The sequence below is a fragment of the Stegostoma tigrinum genome, chromosome 3 (genome assembly GCF_030684315.1).
Source record: "Stegostoma tigrinum isolate sSteTig4 chromosome 3, sSteTig4.hap1, whole genome shotgun sequence".
Classification (NCBI taxonomy): domain Eukaryota; kingdom Metazoa; phylum Chordata; class Chondrichthyes; order Orectolobiformes; family Stegostomatidae; genus Stegostoma; species Stegostoma tigrinum.
Window position 1 is genome coordinate 23,221,231 of NC_081356.1, and position 19,687 is coordinate 23,240,917.

The window sequence follows — 19,687 nt, forward strand, 5'->3', positions numbered from 1 at the left end:
GTATAGAATTTTTAATGTAATGATCACATTTAAAAAAACCAAGTCATAATAAAAAATGCATTCTTTGGAGATCAACAAGGTGTCAAGCTAATTGATTTCAGTTATGTCAACGGTAAAGCACATTACAATTGCCATCCACACCCTGGCAAACACAGAAGGTGGGCGCAGAGGGGGAATTGTAAATGTTTGAAACAGCACCATAGCTCTCAATTAAATCTCTGTTTGGTAGGTTATTGAAATAAAGGAGTTGTTTTCTAATGTGAACTTATTTAAGACAAACATATTACAAGAAAGTGGAAAACTGTTAACAAATCCTGATCCAGGAAATAAGCCCGTTCATTTGAAACGTATGAAAAGGAAATAGTATAAAGAGCAAAAGCAATAAATTAAATCCACATACTTTTTAGAAACATTGTTGTCTCTAATGAATTTCTTGGTATTCCCTGGGACTGTAACAAAGTTTTCAGAGGAGAGTAATTTAGTGGGTATTTTATATCTTAATTTTCAGAAGTTGTTTGTAGAGTTTTCCCACCAGGGTCATGTCAAATTACATGGAATCACTGATGACATTTTAAAATTACACAATTGATTTGCCAGCCAATTGTAAGTGGAGTATTGTTTAATTCAAGAATATGAAACATTATTTTTGTGATTTTTCTTTTCAGCTGTTTTAATTAGCTGGATTATTGTTTTTTAAGGTCAAATCTGTAGATGATACTAGTTTATTTGAATATAACGTGGTAGCATGGCGCAGACATTGTTTAAAGCGTATGGTCACAGAGCAGCTGGGCTGATTCATATCAAATGGTTTTTCATATTTCCTTCATGTGGCTAATTGTTGACAGTGTTGGGAGTAATCAAGTGAAGATAAAGTGGTTCCTCATGGTGCTGATGATTGGTGGGGAAGGTAGAGAGAAATAGAGATGCCCCTAGACTCATGTAACCCACCCACAAATGATGAAATCGTTATTAGTTGAGGCATGAGAACTGAAATTGTATGTACATGTTTGAAATAAAATAAAACTTCCAAAGTCTCTTAGTATGTGATATTACAATGTCTCAGCATTATGGTTAAGCGAATGATCATCAACATTTTCAGTAATGATCACTGGCTCATAATGCTGCCATAATGTCTTTCGAGAGATATGGAGAACTTTAAAAGTGTGAGTGATACTGTTTTATTCATCGTCTTTCATTTTAGAATTTAGCTTTAACTATGGTTAAAATTCAAGTTCTTGATAGCCAGTAGGAACACAATGGGCCTAAAACCGTCCCTCAGTAACCAGTCTACAATTCTAAACGGTTAGAATAAACATAATGGGCTCCATTTTTGATTAACATTGAGTGGCCTGATTTCTTCTCAGTACAACCATGTGCTGTTTTTAGTTTTGATTTAACCCACAGTAAATCAAAAAGAAATGCCAAACATATGAGAACTGGCACTTGAAACCAATCTTAACAGCTCACAATTTAACACAGAAGGCATTAGTTAAGTTGGAGGTACACAGAGGAATGTGATACATCTGTGGTGAAGTGATTCTTACAAATTACTCAATGTGGGACTCCTTTCTGTGACAGACATACTAAATTAATTTTCATTTTCAAAATGAATCAGCACAACAGTAATTTAGTTGCAATTAGTTTCAAACTATTACATTGACCTTGCATTGAATCATAGAAGGGTCATAGCACAGGAGTCCATGTCACCAGTGAGTTTTATGGAGGGTTTCTCACCCCATGCCCGAATGGGTTTTCTCATACTATTCTTTGCAGCTCACATCATTAGCTTCGCCCCACGCTGGGCGTCTATGGAGTCTCCCTCGCACTATCTGCTGCTCAACAGTGGTGGAAAATCCTTACCACTGCTGGGATCTGCTAGAATTCCCAGTAGCAACCCCATTTTGAAAGACCAGCTGTGCACCAGGTCCAACACTGTCAGCCAAGAGTTGCCCTTCCCAGTGCATATCGTTGAGGGGGAATTGTAAAGAAATGCTTCTGAGGGTGCATAGTTGGCTCAGCTGACACTTCATTGCAAAAACAAGTGCAACAACATTCAGAAATGTGTTGCTATTTAAGAATCAAGCTACACAGGTTACCATCCTCAGCATCATTCCCTTTTAGAACCCTGTCTAAAGGGGTTCTACTCTTTATCTCATGCCCAGTGCAATCTAATATCTTCTCATGATCTAGTTCTGCTTGTAGGGAGAATCTGAAGTGCAAGAGCTGAACTTGTTCTTCAAAAAGAAGTCGAAGAGCCTTTTGAAACCATTTTCTAAATTACAAATTAAGCAAAACTGTGTACTTTGTAATGTACACCAGTTTGTTTTAACTCAATGGTTTTGTACTGTGCTATATTCACACAATGGAGCATCATACACTGGAAAATTTTCAAATGGTTGAAAACGTTCATTTTTATTTGCAACAGTACAAGATGGAGGCCTAGAGGAGCAAGCAGTAAGCTGGAGACATTAGGTACCTGTTCTGCCTTTCACCTCAGAAATTGTTAGCATCTAGTTTCTCTGCAGTGAGTGGAAGATGAATGAGGTGCAAGTCGGCCTCCTACTGCTAATTAACAAGATTCTCATCTCACTGTTCAAAGCTTAGTTACAGAATCAGATTTTTTTTCTCGACGTTGAAAATCTCATTACTGCTGATCTTCCATATATTCGCAACAACCCTGCCATTGACAGGCTGGGAAGATTCTGCCCATTGTATTAACTCTTTACAAGAGCAATTCAGCTAGTCACACTTGCCAGCCCTTTCCCTATAATCCTACAATCAGTTTACTCTGCAGGTGTTTATCCAATTCCCTTTTGAAAGCTCAATTAAACCTACCTCCACCACACACTCAGGCAATGCATTCCAGTACCTAACCACTTATTAGACTGAATGCAATCTCTCGGAATTTATACTGACTGATGCTGAGATTGAGATTATTCACCTGGTTTTAAATTACAAATCCCATGCAAGCGTTGAGTTTCTCTTTCCCACAAAAGTTTGACAGACATTTTGTACCAGTGGGATTCAATCCTATGCCTCAACCCATGTAACATGATGGTGAAACGATGAAATGCAATGGGAATTAATACCTCCTTGTGGCTTTTTAGTTGTCCACAAAGTATGGGTATATCACATCAATTTCCATCACTCACAACTCTGTAGCTCAAATTTAACAAGACTGTGGATACACATTGCAACTGGTTTCCTTCTGGGAATATTAATGCATGGTGGAATATGCATTAGGCCATTCCGTAACTTATAATGACACATATTCCAAATCACAACGTGTTTATACATGTTTTCTAATCCCATACATTGGTGAAGTATCATGGCCATGGGATAATAAAGTAGCAATATTCTCCAAAAAAAAAACAGCCAAACTCGGAAACTCCTTAGGTCACTGTTGCTAATGCAAATACCATAAGCCAGGCACCAACAACTACTAGCTCTAACAATACCAGCAAGACACAATCAGCATGATATTGTTGCCTTTGTCAAGAAGCTGAAACTGAATCTTAAATTTCTAAATATTTTCAGAAACACAGCAATGATGCTGAACAGAACCAATATCCACTGTTTGGTGGACCAGAACTCCCAGTCATGCAGGGTGTATTAGTCTCCTAACATACTGGGAGGAGTAAACCATCAGGCCTGGAAAGTCCTATTCCACCAGCAATACCATTCCATCTCATTATATTTGCAGAAGTAAAAGTATACTTTCAAACATGCTCAGTTATAAGATGAACAAAGTTTGATATAACATTGTAGATTAACAGCCAAACTGTGCCTTGCTATCTTGCTACAAATCTCATTATTTGTAGAGTGTATTGAAAATACATACCAAAGATCGACCGATTAAGCTTCACAGAAAGTAGCTTTGTAGAGTGTTGCTGTTTAATGACAGGGAAGGAAGGCAGGTGGATAACTTTCTCACATGGACCTTTAAAATAGAGGCTCCAGTAAGTTCACAATATTTCTCATGGCACCGATCTCAGGTCCTAAGTGCCAAACACCAGGATTTGATTTCCCTGCTCAGTTACTACCACTCCCTTTTGAAGGTAGTCCTGAAAAGAGCTTCCTGGTCTTTGGCAGAACCATCAAGCCTCTCCTGTCCATCTCCACCATTAATGCCTCCAGCACCATTCCACTCAACTGGAAATCTTCAATCACCCTGGTATTCCATTTCTATATTTTGAATTGCAGCAATATGCTTCAGGATAGATTCCTTTTAAGAGAGAAAGATTAACTTCAACAGCAGAGTGCTGGTTGCACCATATGCTATCAAATCCAGTGAACACTGAGGGAGCCATCCAGCCTCATGCTCCAACCTGGATACTGAGGTAACAAAACCATTTTACCCACTGTCTATCTACATAGGTAGGTCATGAAACATATCAATGAAATTCCAACCTTATTTGTGAGATAAATTCAGTGCTATTCTCCTAGTCAATAGATTATACCAGGGGATCTAACATATAACATGATTACTGATGGAGAAAGCTGCTAGCTATCTGCCATTGATTGTGACCTAGGAGAAAAATCTATTTTGAGAAATGGAAACTGCATAGCTGTAGGTAAGGCAGGCAAACTCTCTTAACATTTCAGGGATAATAGGAACTGCAGATGCTGGAGAATCCAAGATAACAAAGTGCAGAGCTGGATGAACACAGCGGGCCAAGCAGCATCCGAGGAGCACACAGGCTGACATTTCAGGCCTACAGCCTTCATCAGAAATGGGGGAGGGGGAGAGGGTTCTGAAATGACTAGGGAGAGAAGGAGAGGAGGATCAAAGATGGATAGAGGAGAAGATAGGTGGAGAGGAGACAGACAAGTTAAAGAGGCAGGGATGGAGCCAGTAGAGGGGAGTGTAGGTGGGGAGGTAGGGAGGTGATAGGTCAGTCCGGGGAGGACAGACAGGTCAAGGGGGCAGGATGAGGTTAGTAGGAAGGAAAAGGGAGTGTGGCTTGGGGTGGGAGGAGGGGATAGGTGAGAGGAAGAACAGGTTAGGGAGGCGGGAGCGGGCTGAACTGGTTTTGGGATGCAGCAGGGGGAGGAGAGATTTTGAAGCTTGTGAAATCCACATTGATACCATTGGGCTGCAGGATTCCCAAGCAAAATATGAAGTGCTGTTCCTGCAACCTTCGGGTGGCATCATTGTGACACTGCAGGAGGCCCAGGATGGACATGTCATCCAAGGAGTGGGAGGGGCATTTGCAATGGCTCGCAACTGGGAGGTGCAGTCATTTGTTGCGAACCGAGCGTATGTGTTCCAGAAAATGGTCCCCATGTTTCCACTTAGTTTCCCCGATGTAAAGGAGGCCACAATGGGAACAGCAGATGCAGTATACCACATTATCAGATCTGCAGGTGAACATCTGTTTGATGTGGAAGGTCTACTATGGTGATTTCTCTTCTTCTGAACTCAACCTATTAGTGGCTCCAGACCACCTGTTTCATAATTATAAAAGGTCAACTTCATAAACAGTCAGCAATTAATGCCCAGGTCTTTGACTGAGTCATATGACTTAAGTTACACATTTTCTTGGAGTAGCTCTTAAGTTCACTGCCCAAAATTATTTTCTCACCTTTGGCTTAAAAATAAAATCCACCTTCACAATACTGAAACCTAAAACCCATTTTCCTCCTATCTAAATCCAATTTCTCAATTAAATGCAGGATACTGCAAACCTACATCACCAGGACATTTTTTCCCAGTCCAAGGATGTGCAGGTTATTTGAATTGGCCATGGTAAATTGTCTGTTGTGTCCAGGTATGTGTAGGCTAGGTCAGTTAGCCATATTAAATGGGGAGTTATGGGGATAAGCATCTGGGTGGGATGCTCTTCACAGGGTTGGTATGGGCTTGATGAGCTGATTGGCCTCTTCCACACTGTAGGGATTCTATGATAATTCTATGATAAAGCCATGATAAATCTAAACCTAGTCTTTTGTCACAATATTTTCATGAATCCTGTATCTGTGAAATCTTTGTATATGGAGAAATGTGTCAGGAAATATTCTTGTTCTTTGCTTATTGAACAAAGTGGGCTTGAAAATATTAATTGACTGTTCTTTAAACACATGAAATACTTCCTTCACAAACACATCCATCATTCTAAGATTGTTAGCTTCAAATCTGCTCGAGTGATATTCTGGATAAGGAAGATATCTCGGAACTGCTCTATTGCATGTAATGGGGCTACGAGTCAAGAACAGGATGGAAACTACCCAGAGATAACTAGCCTCAAGAAAGCATGGTACTAACAATGGACAAGAAGCCAATAATTCCATCATAAACAGCACCACCCTCCCCACTTCAAGAAGAACATTCCATTCCATTGAAGTTAAATTCTGACAAATATCAGCATGTCTGCATCAGTGATGTTGATCAGCTGTATTAGCATACTTCAGCATTCAGTAACACAAAGAAAGCTATGCCTTAAGCAAGGTAAGACTTAGAGGTAAAACTGTTGGTTCCAAATTAGACAAGAATAATAGAAGTGGATAAATGGCAGAGGGGTGACAATTTTAGTCAAAGATTACACACAGTAACCGACATTAAATCAGGGATGGTGAGAAAGCTTGTGTCTGTTTCATTTGAGTTAAAGAATAGAAGGGGAAGTGTTAATTGATTGACAGTACATTCTAAGTAAAAAAAGTCTGCTGGAAATAGGAAAACATATTAAACCAAATTAAACTCATCCACAATTGCCAACAACTTTACCAAAGATAAGCTTAACTAGGAATAATGAAAGTCACAAACAGGGGTCCAGTAACTAAGTTAATTCACTTTAAATTAACCAAGGATTAAAACAATGTTGGATCTAATTCAACCTCTAGATCAGTGGGTAATCTAGTGGGTTGGGGAACATCATGCACAAATCAGCTGTAACACAATGAGGTTCAATATAACATTGAAGAAGACTGGGACTGAAAAAGACAAAAGACTGGAAAAGAGTCACTTCAGTAAAATAAAGAAGGAAAGTTATCCAGCATATAAAATAGTGCAAACATTCAGAAGATAGGATGAGTATAGTATAACATAAACATGTTAATTAAAGTTGGGGTTATAGAAAAAACAGAAGAAGTGACTCAGCAGAGAACTGAAAATGAAGCTCTTAAAAAAGGCTTGTGACAAGTCAATACCCTCATACAAAGGAAAATTAAACATAATGTTGGAAATACAGAGGGGATGCAAAAAAAAGAAAATCCTAGAGAAGATATGAAGCAAATTGGTAGAATAAAGTAGCAATGAATTTTATAAATACATTAAAAAAAGTTTAAAACATGTAAAATCAATTCAAGCAGCAAACAGAAGTCTGATGGATGACTGTACAGAGGTAAACTAAATATTCTGTCCCTTGTTCCTCAAAAATTCAAAATGAGAGGATCATATAATTACAGAGGAGTGAATATTACTCAAAAATGGATGGAACACAAGATAAAAAAAGGCAATCAGGCCTATTGCTAAACATGCCAGAATGCTGACAGAGGTAAATGGAAAGTCAGCAGAGGAGCTGGCCATAACCTTCCAAACATTCTTAAATATGGAAGTTTTACAAGAAGAATATAGAATTATCAACACTATTTTTCCATTCACAAAGAGATTTTTAAAAAGTAATTTAAATGGTGACAGGTCAGCCAAGCTAACAGGATGAATCAGTAATCTTCTCAACACTATCACATAGCATCCAAATCAATACTCCTGGATTACAGGTTATAATGGGCTCATCAAGTAAAGCCAAAAAGCCAACATGTGCTCGCAAATTGAGATGGCTCCAACTGTAGCAGCAAAGAAGTCCATGAACTTTTCACTAACATTGGAGCTGAAATGAAGGCAAAGGAAGCAAGGAGAACGGTTTAAGGAGATATTAGGCAGTGAAGAGGAAGGAATTTCATTTCACAGTTCAAGATTCTTGAAAATGAGGCTTTTAACAGAAGTCAATCATGTCAACCAATCTGAATTAGACAAAATAATTGATTAATGCTAAATAAATTGTTGACCAGAAATACCATAGCCTTTGCCTATAAGGAACAACCATGATTGAAAGGAGAAAGGGAATCACAGAGGAAGATCAATACCCGTGCATATCTCTTGGTGAACGGATTGACAGGTAAGAATTTGAAAGTGCTACTGAAAGTAATTGCAGTGGGCCAAGTTATTTCAAGGATGGATATTGAAGCAAATGGGGCTGAAGAGGGTTAGTAGAATGCAGGTGGTGAGGGAAACAAACAAGTGGTTGGACATTGCATCATCTGACATTGACATGACAGTTATTATTTCGGAAGTGCAAATCCTTGAAGCCAAGCCACAGCCTCCAAATTTTGTTGAGAATTTAGGTTGAATATTCTGTCACTTACTCTGCAAAGCGGACATGCCTTGATAACATGCAGCATTGTTTCAGTTTCACCATAGTGGATAAGGGGATTGTACTGAGGTCCCAGAAGTGGAGATTGGTTGCAGAATGGCCCTAGCTTGCCCTGAACCTGTAGTAGTTCAAAGTCGACTGTGCGACAAATGGGGTTTGTCATATGAAACTTGTTAGTCACTTCCTGCATTTCCCAATGTTTGATCCAAAGGGTGTCTGCTGGTAGTTCATGCTCAGGAAGGTTATTTCATATAGGAGATCGAAAGTAGGCAGTGTTTGAGGTATTGAATATCAGTACTGGAAGTCTATTCACCTTATTAAGTTGCACACACAAAAATTCATTGTTTCATAGAATAGTTACAGCATAAAGGGAGGTCAGTCAACTCATTGTATCTGAGCAGGTTCTCCAAATCTCTCCACAACTGTCACTTCATTTGTGAAATCAGTCAGGTCCAGTCCTTAGATAAATATGCCCAACAGCTTGCATTTATTAGTATTGTTCTGTTAACATAATCACATGTATATAAACACCAACTCCATCCACAACCACCATATTATTTCTACATTGCTTTATAGCCCATGAACACTCATTTAATGAGTATTCAAATTCAGATGGGCAGTTGGAGCAGGGGATAGAAAATCACTGGTAATTCTCTTGAAATCCTTTATGCAAACATCCTGATGATGGTTAGGGTGAGCCAGTGGTCAGTGTGAACCAGTGGTCATGGGAATTTGGTGGTCAGAACAAGACAATGGTCAGGGTGAAAGAATAGTTAGGATGTGCCAATAGATGGAACAGTGGTCAGAGTCGGTCAGTGATCAGAATGGGACGATGGTGAGCCCAAACCAGTAGTCAGAAATGGCCAATGGTCAGAATCAGTATCAGAGTGAGCCAGTAGTCAGTTTGAGTTGGAGGGTGGTCAATGGGTGTTTGGGATGGTAATACATGAGCGTTTTACACCTTCATGGGTCAGGCTGGTCATTTTGAGATTCAAATGTTAGAACTGAAATTGCAAACATCAGCAAAATATGTTGATATTCCTTTCCGAACGATTTCATTCTCTGCTTTTTTTGGTTAACTGTACCCCTCGCACTTCACTGGCCAAAGTAAAGTTGATTATTTCTATAATCAGTGAACTCAATGTTCCCTTATATTTAATTAACTCTGATTATCTTCCTGAAGCCGCTTCATTTCAGCCAACTGCAGGAAGTGGTCCCACCCAGAGCAGCTATAGGAGTTTGGCGAATGTTTCATTTATGGGGCAGGGATTTTTTCCTGCTTGTCAGTAGATAATTAGTTTATGAATAAAATCAGACTGCACCCATTTTATATAATCAAATTCAGCATATCATTGCAGAATCCTTAAAAAAGCAATGTTATCTGGCAACGTGTTTAATGAGGATTGTTAGCATGTTCAACAGACGATGTTTGAAATGAGCCAAATGAAATCCACTTTAAGTACAGGCTTTCAAACTAGTATAGTACATTTAGTAGAATGGGATAGAGTACAGTACAGAAACGAATGTTAGTTACTACTGGAAGAAGCTAAGTTGGTGACATAACTGAGAGACAGGTTTTTTTTAATTCATCCACAGGATGTGGGCATCGCTAATTTAGCCAGCATTTAATGCCTGTCCCTAACTGCTCAGAGGGCAGTTGAGAGTCAACTGCATTACTGTGGGTTTGGAGTTACATGTAGGCCAAGCTAGATAAGAATGACAAATTTTCTTCTCCAAAGGAGCGAATAAAGGTCATTAGAGAACCAGACGGGCTTTTCCCAACAAATAAAAATGGATTCATGGTCATCATTAAACTCTTAATTCTGGATATTTTTTAATTGAATTCAAATTCCACCATCTGCCGTGGCAGGATTCAAAACCAGGTCCCCAGAATGGTTCCTAGATCTTTGGATTAACAGTCTAGTGATAATATCACGAGACCATTGTCTCCCCAGGTAGCATGAGTTATTTAATATGTGAACACAGCAGGTCATTTCAAACATTCAGCAGCCAATCACAATACTAGATTCAGCTAATTAATATTTAAAGCAAGTAAAATGCAGCATAAATGTAACTAATGACTATTCTCTTGAGAATTCTCTTCTCAAAACTCGCTACTATTCTCTTGTTTTAAATGTTACTGTATTCATTTAAAGTACAACTAAGACTGACAATTCCAAATTAACGGTTTAAGGGAACATAAAGGGAGATTTTGACATAACAGGAATGTCAACAGTGATCCAGAAACCCACACTAATTCTCTGCAGACATGGCTACAAATCCCATCACAACAACTTGTGGAATTTAAATTTAACTTCAAAACAAAAGTGGAATCCATAGTTCGTCTCAAAAATGGTGACTGTGAATCAATCACTACATTGTCAGAAAAACCCATCTGACTCCTTCAGAAAAGGAAATCTGCCGTCCTTACCTGGTGTACATATGATTCCAGATCTGCAGCAATGTGGTCAATTCTGACCTGTTCTCAGAAATGACGTAGCAAATCATTCAGTTGAAGGATAATTAGGGATAGGCAACAAATGCTGGCCCTGCCAGTTTTGGTATTTTCCATGAATAAAGAAAAGAAATGAAATCCCAAGTGAATCATTTCCAGTTAGCTGGGTATAATGTATTATGCACTCCCTACTTATAGCTTTCCGTATGCTTGCAAACCTTTGAAACTCTGACCAAAATACTTGAGCTGGAGATGGTATAAGATATGGAGTGGGAGAGGTGTCACGATTGGCGGTGACAGCTGGTCCTTTTGAGGAAGGTATCAAGCTGACTTTGCGCTCACCTCTAATCTAAATTATTCAATGCACGGTTCAATTTCAGAACATGGTGCTGACTAGCTGCGTACTCACCAAGACATCCAGCAACATTAGTGGATACAATGATGAACAGCTATTCTGGATTCTTGAAGTCATTTTGTGCCTGTGGAAGGCTTAGCTGAAAGGAAATCACTGCAAATGCTGCTACAAGCATAGAAAGGACTCCCAATTTTCTGATTTATTGCTGGAGATATCAGTGATGCAGATAGAAGGCAGGTCACGTTCCTTTGTGGGTGCTATGGTGGCTCAGTGGATAGCACTGCTGCCTCAGAGCACCAGGGACCCAGGTTCAATTCCAGACTTGGGCAACTGTCTGTTGGAGTTTGCATATTCTCACTGTGTCTGTATGGGTTTCTGCTGGGTGCTCTGGTTTCCTCCCACAGTCCAACCATGTGCAGGTTAGGTGGTTTGGCTATACTAAACTAAGCCATTCTGTACAGGGGAAATATAGGTTAGGTGGATTAATCATGGGAAATGCAGGGTTATAGGGTATGCAGCTAAGTCCAGGTGGGATGTTCTTCAGAGAGTCTGTGTGGACTTGTTTGGCTGCATGGCTTGTTCTGTCACTTTAAAGATTCAACTCTATTTTTTTGTATCAGGGCCCAGGAGATGCTCAGTGTATGCGCTGCAAACGGAAGTTCAATTCTTAAGGTTTAACCTCAAGGGCCTGGATGCAGTGCTGGAAAAAGTTTAATGAGCTCACACAGATTGTCAAGATTAGTGAATGCATCTTCTCAAGACATCTCCCAATCAGCACAACTCTAGCCACTGCTAATACTCAAAAGAATTATTCCCCCTTCTACTATCCAGTAATCAACATTCAGGCCTAATATCCAGGTATTCCACCTCAACCTAACACATACTCAAATGTTGTCAGTATTATGCTCCTGATGACACCTTTGGGATGCAAAAACTCAGATTCGTGATTTGGCCAGCATCTCTTAAGTCTTACCTGCAAACAGTTACATTTTCTGGCCAACATAAAATTCAGCCAGAAGGGATCTTGAGACACAGAGTTTTCCATCTACACCAGAGATGCAACATAACCTTTCTGAACATGTTGATTAAAATAATAAGTGGGAATTTTCTCAATCCCCTGAATGGTGAGGGCATTGTAAAATCTCTCAAGATTAACAGAATTGAGATAGAATCAGCGAGTCAAACAATGTAACAGAGGACCTTTGGCCCATCAGGTCTGTACTTTAAAGCTAAGTTAGTGTCACTTTGCAGTACTAGGTTCTGAATGTTAATGTTATTTCAAATGCTCATCCACGTACGTTTAAAAGTTGTGTGGTTACCCACCTCAACTACCGTCTTGGGCTGTGCGTTCCAGAACCACATCACCCTTTGGGTGATAATAAGTTTCCTCAAATCCTCTCCAAACCTCCTACCTTTGGCCTTAAAGTTATGGACCTGTGTTGTTAACCCTTCAACTAAGGTTAATAGCCGCTTTCTATTCACCCTCTCTGTGCCCCTCATAATCTCATATGCCTCTATCAGGTCCCAGCTCAACCCTCTCTGCTCCAAAGAAAACAACCTGTGTTTAACCAGTTTGTCTTCATAGCTCAAATGCTCCATGTCAGGCATCATCCTGTTGAGTCTCCACTACATCCATCCAGTGCAGTCATATCCTTCCTATAATGCAGAGACCAAAACTACACACAGCATGGTGTAAACAAAGTCCTTTATAGCTTCAACATGAGGTCCCTGCTCTTACAATCTGTGCTTTGACTGATAAAGGCAGGTTTCCTGCTTGTCTTCTTAACTAAGCTATTAACCAATCGTGATATCTTCAGGAATTTATGCACAACACCCCAAGATCCCGTTGTTCTTCTGGGTTTCCTAGTATCCTTCCATCCTTGCCATCAAGAGGAAAAGGTCCATTTTGAACAGACAAACATAAAAATTTTGCTCATGAGCATTGAGAGGTCTATTTGCATGAGTGATATTGGCATTATTACTTAATCTCACCTCATCGATATTCAGATTCCCCTTCTCCCACCTGTTGGTTAGAAACTGGGCAGCAACAATTCCAGATAGAGAAGTCTGTGTCATTACCCAGCTTGCTATTGTTTCTCCAGGCTTTCATCTCAGACAACAGTTACCAATTCCACGGGCAGTGGCCACCCAATCCATGGATGTTGATATTAGACACATGCCAACCTCACCGTAAGCTCACTGCACATCTCTGACCCATTTACAACACAGTTTTACAAATCAGTGCTGCACCTTGGGGTGCACCGGAACATATCATTGAAGGCTACTGCTGTAGCTAGGGCACTTTGTGAGCAGGGACAGGCATGCACCTCATGGGTTGGATCAGGACTCTTCATTTCCTCTCTCAGCGCTCACTCATTTTGTTCCTATTTGGAAGTCACAGTATCTCTATCTTTCCTTGGTTTTTTGCGCTTTACTCCCTCAGCCAGAGTTTAAAGTCTCACAGTAATTCTTTCTTGCCTTGCTGTTTATCACAGACACAAATCCAGGCAGCTTGTCATGGTTGTCAGCAATGATCAGTGAATACATTGCTATGTAGCACCATGTTACATCAATGTCACACCCAAAGCATGTGCCTGCAGCAGGCATGGCAAAAACATTACGTGTGCTTCAACCAAATAGCCATGCCTCAAAGTCTATTGAGAGCATTCCTCAGTCAAGCTAATGAAGCCACCCTTCATTCAGGAAGTCCCAGCACAGTAAGCCCTGGGTGGCACCTGCTATCTATCCTGTGGCTTGGACACAGTCATTCGGCTGCTTGGAGAGGTCAGGGTCATGCAGTACATATGTCCACAGTCCGGAAAGTCGTCATGTTCAGTCTTGAAAGTCCAGTGCAACCTCGGTAAATCCTCAGAGAACTCACAAAGATCTGTCAATATTCTGATCAGTCGTTGGTTGAGTCGAGCTATCTAAATAAGTGCCAGTCAGTCCTGGGTGTAGTTCAATGCAAGTCAAGGGAGGCGTTACCAGGTGTTACTGTTGCGGTAGGATAAATTCTAGTGATTGGAGGTAGCATGATGAAATGCAGAGGGGATAATAATTGTGAAGGAGGGAAACACACCATGTAACGGGCAGACAATGTTACGCTGGCGGAAATGGGTTATAGCAGATGGGAACATCATCAACAGTTATAATCAACCTGGCTTTGACACAGAGTGCAGTGCAATATAATGTTTGATGACTAGGCTGTAGGCTACAGTGGACATTGAAGGGAAAGCAGCCCTCCCTTTAGGTAGAGTTTTCAAAGATGGAACGTTGCTAAGGATGGATAACCTGTGCAGTTCAGTTCTAAAGTAAGAATGCATTTCAAATGTGCACTTGCCTTTGCAATAAAATGTCAGCTGTGCCATGTCTGTGCCAAAATGCAGCTCCTAGCCGGCAGCACTTGACCTGGTGCAAGGCTGGGTGTTGAAAAATGATGCCAAATTGGAAATCCAGCAATGTTCCAGGAGCGGGGAATAATTTCATCTCTGGCAATAGGGAAGGTAAGATTAGTGGGGCACAGGGGTTTCAAAGAATAGTATGAGAAATCTTGTGTGGCCTGAGAGAAACATTCCATGAAATGATCAAAATTGGCACATGTCAAAATTGGCACAATTTTTGGTAAAATTTCAGCTCACTTTTTACAAAGAATTCAGACATGCTGCTCATGACTTGCAGAGGTAGGGTTGCTCTTAAGGTTTTTGCCCAAAATTTGGTGCCCATGTCCTCACAAACTCAGCTTCACAAGAGGACTGCTTGCCTTCAAAATATTTAAAACTATATTTTTTGGTATGGCTGGGTGATGGAGTGAGATGGTGGCTAGGTGGTAATGTCACAGGGCTAGCAATCCAGAACGCCAGGTTGATGTTCATGTTCTCAAGATCATTTTATTTAATCTCTTTTCCATGCATTACACAGGTGACTTCAGTAAATATAATCTATTACAAAGAACACAACACACTGTAAACTACAAATAATCACAAGTAAGAGCCTTACTCCAAATGTTCAATGTAAGATGTAACATTATACTACACTTGCACATGCTAATCTGTAGTTGTCAAAATGTAAATGTAGTCAAGGGTAATTTTTCATTACATCACATTTCCTTAATTAAAAGCACATATCTAAACCCCTTTGGCTTAATGTCTAAAGGCTCTATGTGAGTTCTAATGATCAGCGAGATCCTTGATTGAGTTAACATATCAAACCTTGGGGCAATGGGAGGGAAGGATGAAGGCATAGTAATTGGTCTCCGCAATGATGTATTCGACATTCCATGAACACTGTCTAATATTACACATGAATAAACATTTGGCTATGGTATTGGAAAGCATCAGGATCCATGAAATAACACACCAGCGTGAATCACTGCATTCAGGAACAAAACTGGGATTAAAGCAACACACATATTTGAAAGGTTTTGTGATGGGAGTATCAATGTGCTGTTGGCCCTGCAGCATTTCTTAACACTGAGTGAAACGCCTAGTTAGTTCAATTCACCTCAATCACAGGATCCCTTCTCTGAGGAACAGGCTTTAGCCAGGACTGGGTGGGGCTCTCCAGATGACAGTTTGGCAAACAGCATGTACATCTGCATTTAGTAATAATACAAAGTATTCAAGTTTCACTGATCCCTGACATGGGAAACATATAGATTATTAACATTATTTGTTTTTGAACTGCTTCTATTGGTTGTGATTATTTCTGATGGTGATGAATCCTCCCATTGCTGCAGCACAGTGAGGGATTTGTGTGCATATACAGATATTTTACAGAATAAGTTCTCTTTTTTGCTCTGTGCAAACTGTGTATCATGTTTGCCTATTTTATAGCAGTGACTTCACTCCGAGGTAATTTACAGGGCGTAAATCACTTTTCCGGGCCTGAACCATGAACGTACTAAATAAATAAAAATTCATTCTTTCCATTGTTTAACTTTACACATAGATGGCTCATAGGAAAGGACCATCACGCTTGTGCACTGCATGATAATCGCACCTGGATCTGAGATACTTGTTTCCTGTGGGTTAGGTGTTCATTACGAAGCTCAAATAGATGAAGGTTGGGAATGTGGAGCTTGGGTTTATTCCCACCCAGGGCGCGTGAAGGTGATCACATTTTGGAAAGCCACAACCCAACCTAATTAAAGGTAGTAAGAACTGCTGATTTTGGAGCCTGAGACAACACAGTGTTCTGGATGTGAGTTTGCTCGCTGAGCTGGAAGGTTAGTTTTCAGATGTTTCATCACCATTCTAGGTAACATCATCAGTGAGCCTCCGACGAAGCGCTGGTGTTATGTCCCGCTTTCTATTTATCTGGTTAGGCTTCTTTGGGTTGGTGATGTCATTTCCTGTTCTTTTTTCTCAGGGGATGGTAGATTGGCTCCAAGTCAATGTGTTTGTTGATGGAATTCCGGTTGGAATGCCATGCTTCTTGGTTAGGGTTAGGGTTAGGGTTAGGGTTAGGGTTAGGGTTAGGGTTTAGGGTTAGCCCAAAGCTGATGTTTTGGGCCAGGAGGAACACAGCAGGCCAGGCAGCATCAGAGGAGCAGGAAAGCTGACATTTCAGGCCTGGACCCTTCTTTAGAAAAATTTTCTGGAGAAGGATCCCAGCCCAAAACGTCAGCTTTCCTGCTCCTCTGCTGCTGCCTGGCCTGCTGTGTTCCTCCAGCTCCACATTGTGTTATCCCTACCTAATTAAGTTGCCTTCATGCCTCCAGGTTCTTCACCTCCATGGCAGGAAAATTCACCCCCCCCCCCACCCTCTTTCATTTCCTGCTCTTGGTGGGTTTGACTCCATTTTTATGACGAGGCGTGCTCACAATACCATCACTGTCTCATAGGATGTGACCGGAGGGTATAAAAAGGCTTCATGTTCCATCTTTCCTCAGGTCAATTGAAGGACGACACTCGACATTAACAAAGAGCTTAATAATAACCCAGGCATTTATGTGGCTGAAGAATGTAATGTTTGTACGTAATAGTTGGCTGTAATGAACGACTATTGAATTCTTTGATTCCACGTCCGTTTCAGGAGACAACATAAGCATTGTTTTACAGGTGAGACACCCTGCTGGAAGCAGACTCACACAACTCAATGTCTTCAAAACTTTAGCCTGTACTGGATTCTTAAACCAGTGACATTATCATGATGTGACCATCTGTACCAGTGATACAGCACTATGATGTCAACGAGCAAAGTCATTCTGTACGTGAGACTAGTGTAACAACATTTGGGACAATTCTCATGCAGCATGGATACCCAGCTGTATTTATATCTGAAGTACTAATGCAAACCAAACAACTCTGCCACAGACAGTCTGTACTTGTGAGTATTTTAATCAGGACCTGTTTTTAGAGAGGGAAGATGCCAGCGGAGTATGAACACAAGCCACTTCAAGGTATCTTTTTCAAATCACATTTTTCTGCTCCAAAGCATCTGCAAAGAACGTGCAGAAATCTGCAAAAGTTTTATTTTGAATCAAGTAGGACCAAGGTTGGGAGATGCCACTAGTAGAATGTGAAATCTTCCAGAAATTCAACATGTTCCAGAAGTCATCAACCCTGAATCTGAAAGGGAAGCATCTTGCTCATCGTATCATAGAATTCCCACAGTTTGGAAACTGGCCATCCAGCCCAACAAATCCACACCACCCCTCCGAAGAGCATCCCACCCTGACATTTCCCTTGTCCAACCCACCTAATGTAAACACAGATTAGGTTAGAAGATGAGAAAAAATGCTGAAGCATGTCCATGCGAGTCATTAAGGAGTCTAGTCTTGTCTGAGAAATACAAACCAAGTACTCTACTGGACAAACATGAGCATTGAGGTCAAGGAACAAATCAACTAGAACAGTATTTATAATAAACATCCAGCTAAGCAAACTAAAGAGCCACTAATGAAACTGTAGACGGAACACAAATGCAGCCTGGAGTAGATCTCTCCACTCTCTTTGATACTGAGGGTCACAGGAAAATACTATTCAGAGTACTGCAAGTTGACCAGGCTGTCAGCAACAACCACCAGTGAGATCATAGGATGCTCAGAACTTTATTTCAACATTGTGATGAGTGACAACATCCCAAAGCTCTTAAGTGAAAAATTCAGTCACTTCATAAATCATTGGGAAATTCAGCGCTACGTGCCATTTCTGAGCTATCCCACGTCAAATGTGAATGATTCAGGCAGTGCTGAAAATTACCAAAGAAATTATCAATAAATCAACGGCGTGCAGCAGAGATGTATACAATGCAGCCTTACAGTGGTGAATTATACCTGCTGAAGGCAGGGAAATATTTCAGTCCAGAATCAATGCTGTGCCTCACACAAGCTACTATTCAAGTAACTTTTAAAAAAAAGCTACTGAAGCAAGAAGTAATAACAGGAGTGAGTGAAAAAATCAGAAAGCATAATTTTATACAGATAAAGCTGCCAGATCATTGCCAAAGCTGTAGAGATGGAGAACTGATCACAGTGCAAACATACCAAGCACTCAAATCCGAGGTCCACTTGGCAAATTGGAACATGCATGAAGCATTTGTCACCTTAATTGTAGACAGTGAAACTGAATGGCCAGATATAACACTGTGACCTCAGACATGGGTGCACACCCACAGAAACTGCTCCGAGTAGGCAACTGACATGGAAAACTTGTTTTCCAACAGCACAAAAAAACTGGAATGACTATCAGTCCCAGAGACCAACTGCTCCCCAATACCACTCACAATGCCAAGGATATTCCCTGAGAAGCCAACATCACCCCAAAAATCAGCAGATACCAAACAAACAATTAGGATCAAACCACACACATACCATGAGAAGACCCAAATGCTTTAATGATTCTGTATGCAACGCATATGTTAAGACAAATGAACATGAGACAGGCTAGAATGAACACTGTTCGCAAGCAATGACTCTGTTCATAACCTATCTTATGAGTAACTTACCCATACAAATGGTAGTGCATGCAATTTTTTTTCATAAAATGGGGACTATTTTGAGAAATGCCTTTTTGTTTTGCAGCCTTTTGTGTTCTGTGGCTTGCCATAGTCATGTCTCTTCTACCTTAAGCCAGAATAAAACAAAAGCATTAGGCTGAAACTACTTTACAAGCCACATAAAAAATGCCTCTCATAACTCAAAGGAAGAACTGAATTTTCAAAATCATTGAGCATCCTTTTGTAAAGTTGGAAATTTTCATAAAATTGGCTGGAAACAAATCTGATGTATGTAATATAAAAGTTTATTAACCATTTTTACATGAATCATTTCATTCAAGGAATCCACTCCACTCCAAGTGACTTTTCCTAACAGATGATCATTAATATACAAGTTACCAACATCTACCCATGGTGTTATCCTCCAGAGATGGTGGAAACAAGCCCTTTCAATATTTCCATGATCTGGCCACAAAGTTTCACACAACCAGTTAACGCAGCTCTTCATAACACTATCTGGGTGTGGATTCCTCATAAGTCGTAGCAGCATTTGTCCCACAACTTACAATT

The 19,687-nt window shown here is 40.3% G+C and overlaps 1 protein-coding gene across 1 annotated transcript in view; it reads right to left on the reverse strand.

Moving 5' to 3' along the window:
* LOC125451321 (ADAMTS-like protein 1) overlaps positions 1–19,687 on the reverse strand; it is a 515,681-nt gene that overhangs the window by 404,305 nt on the left and 91,689 nt on the right. The gene's annotated exons all lie outside the window — the stretch shown is intronic.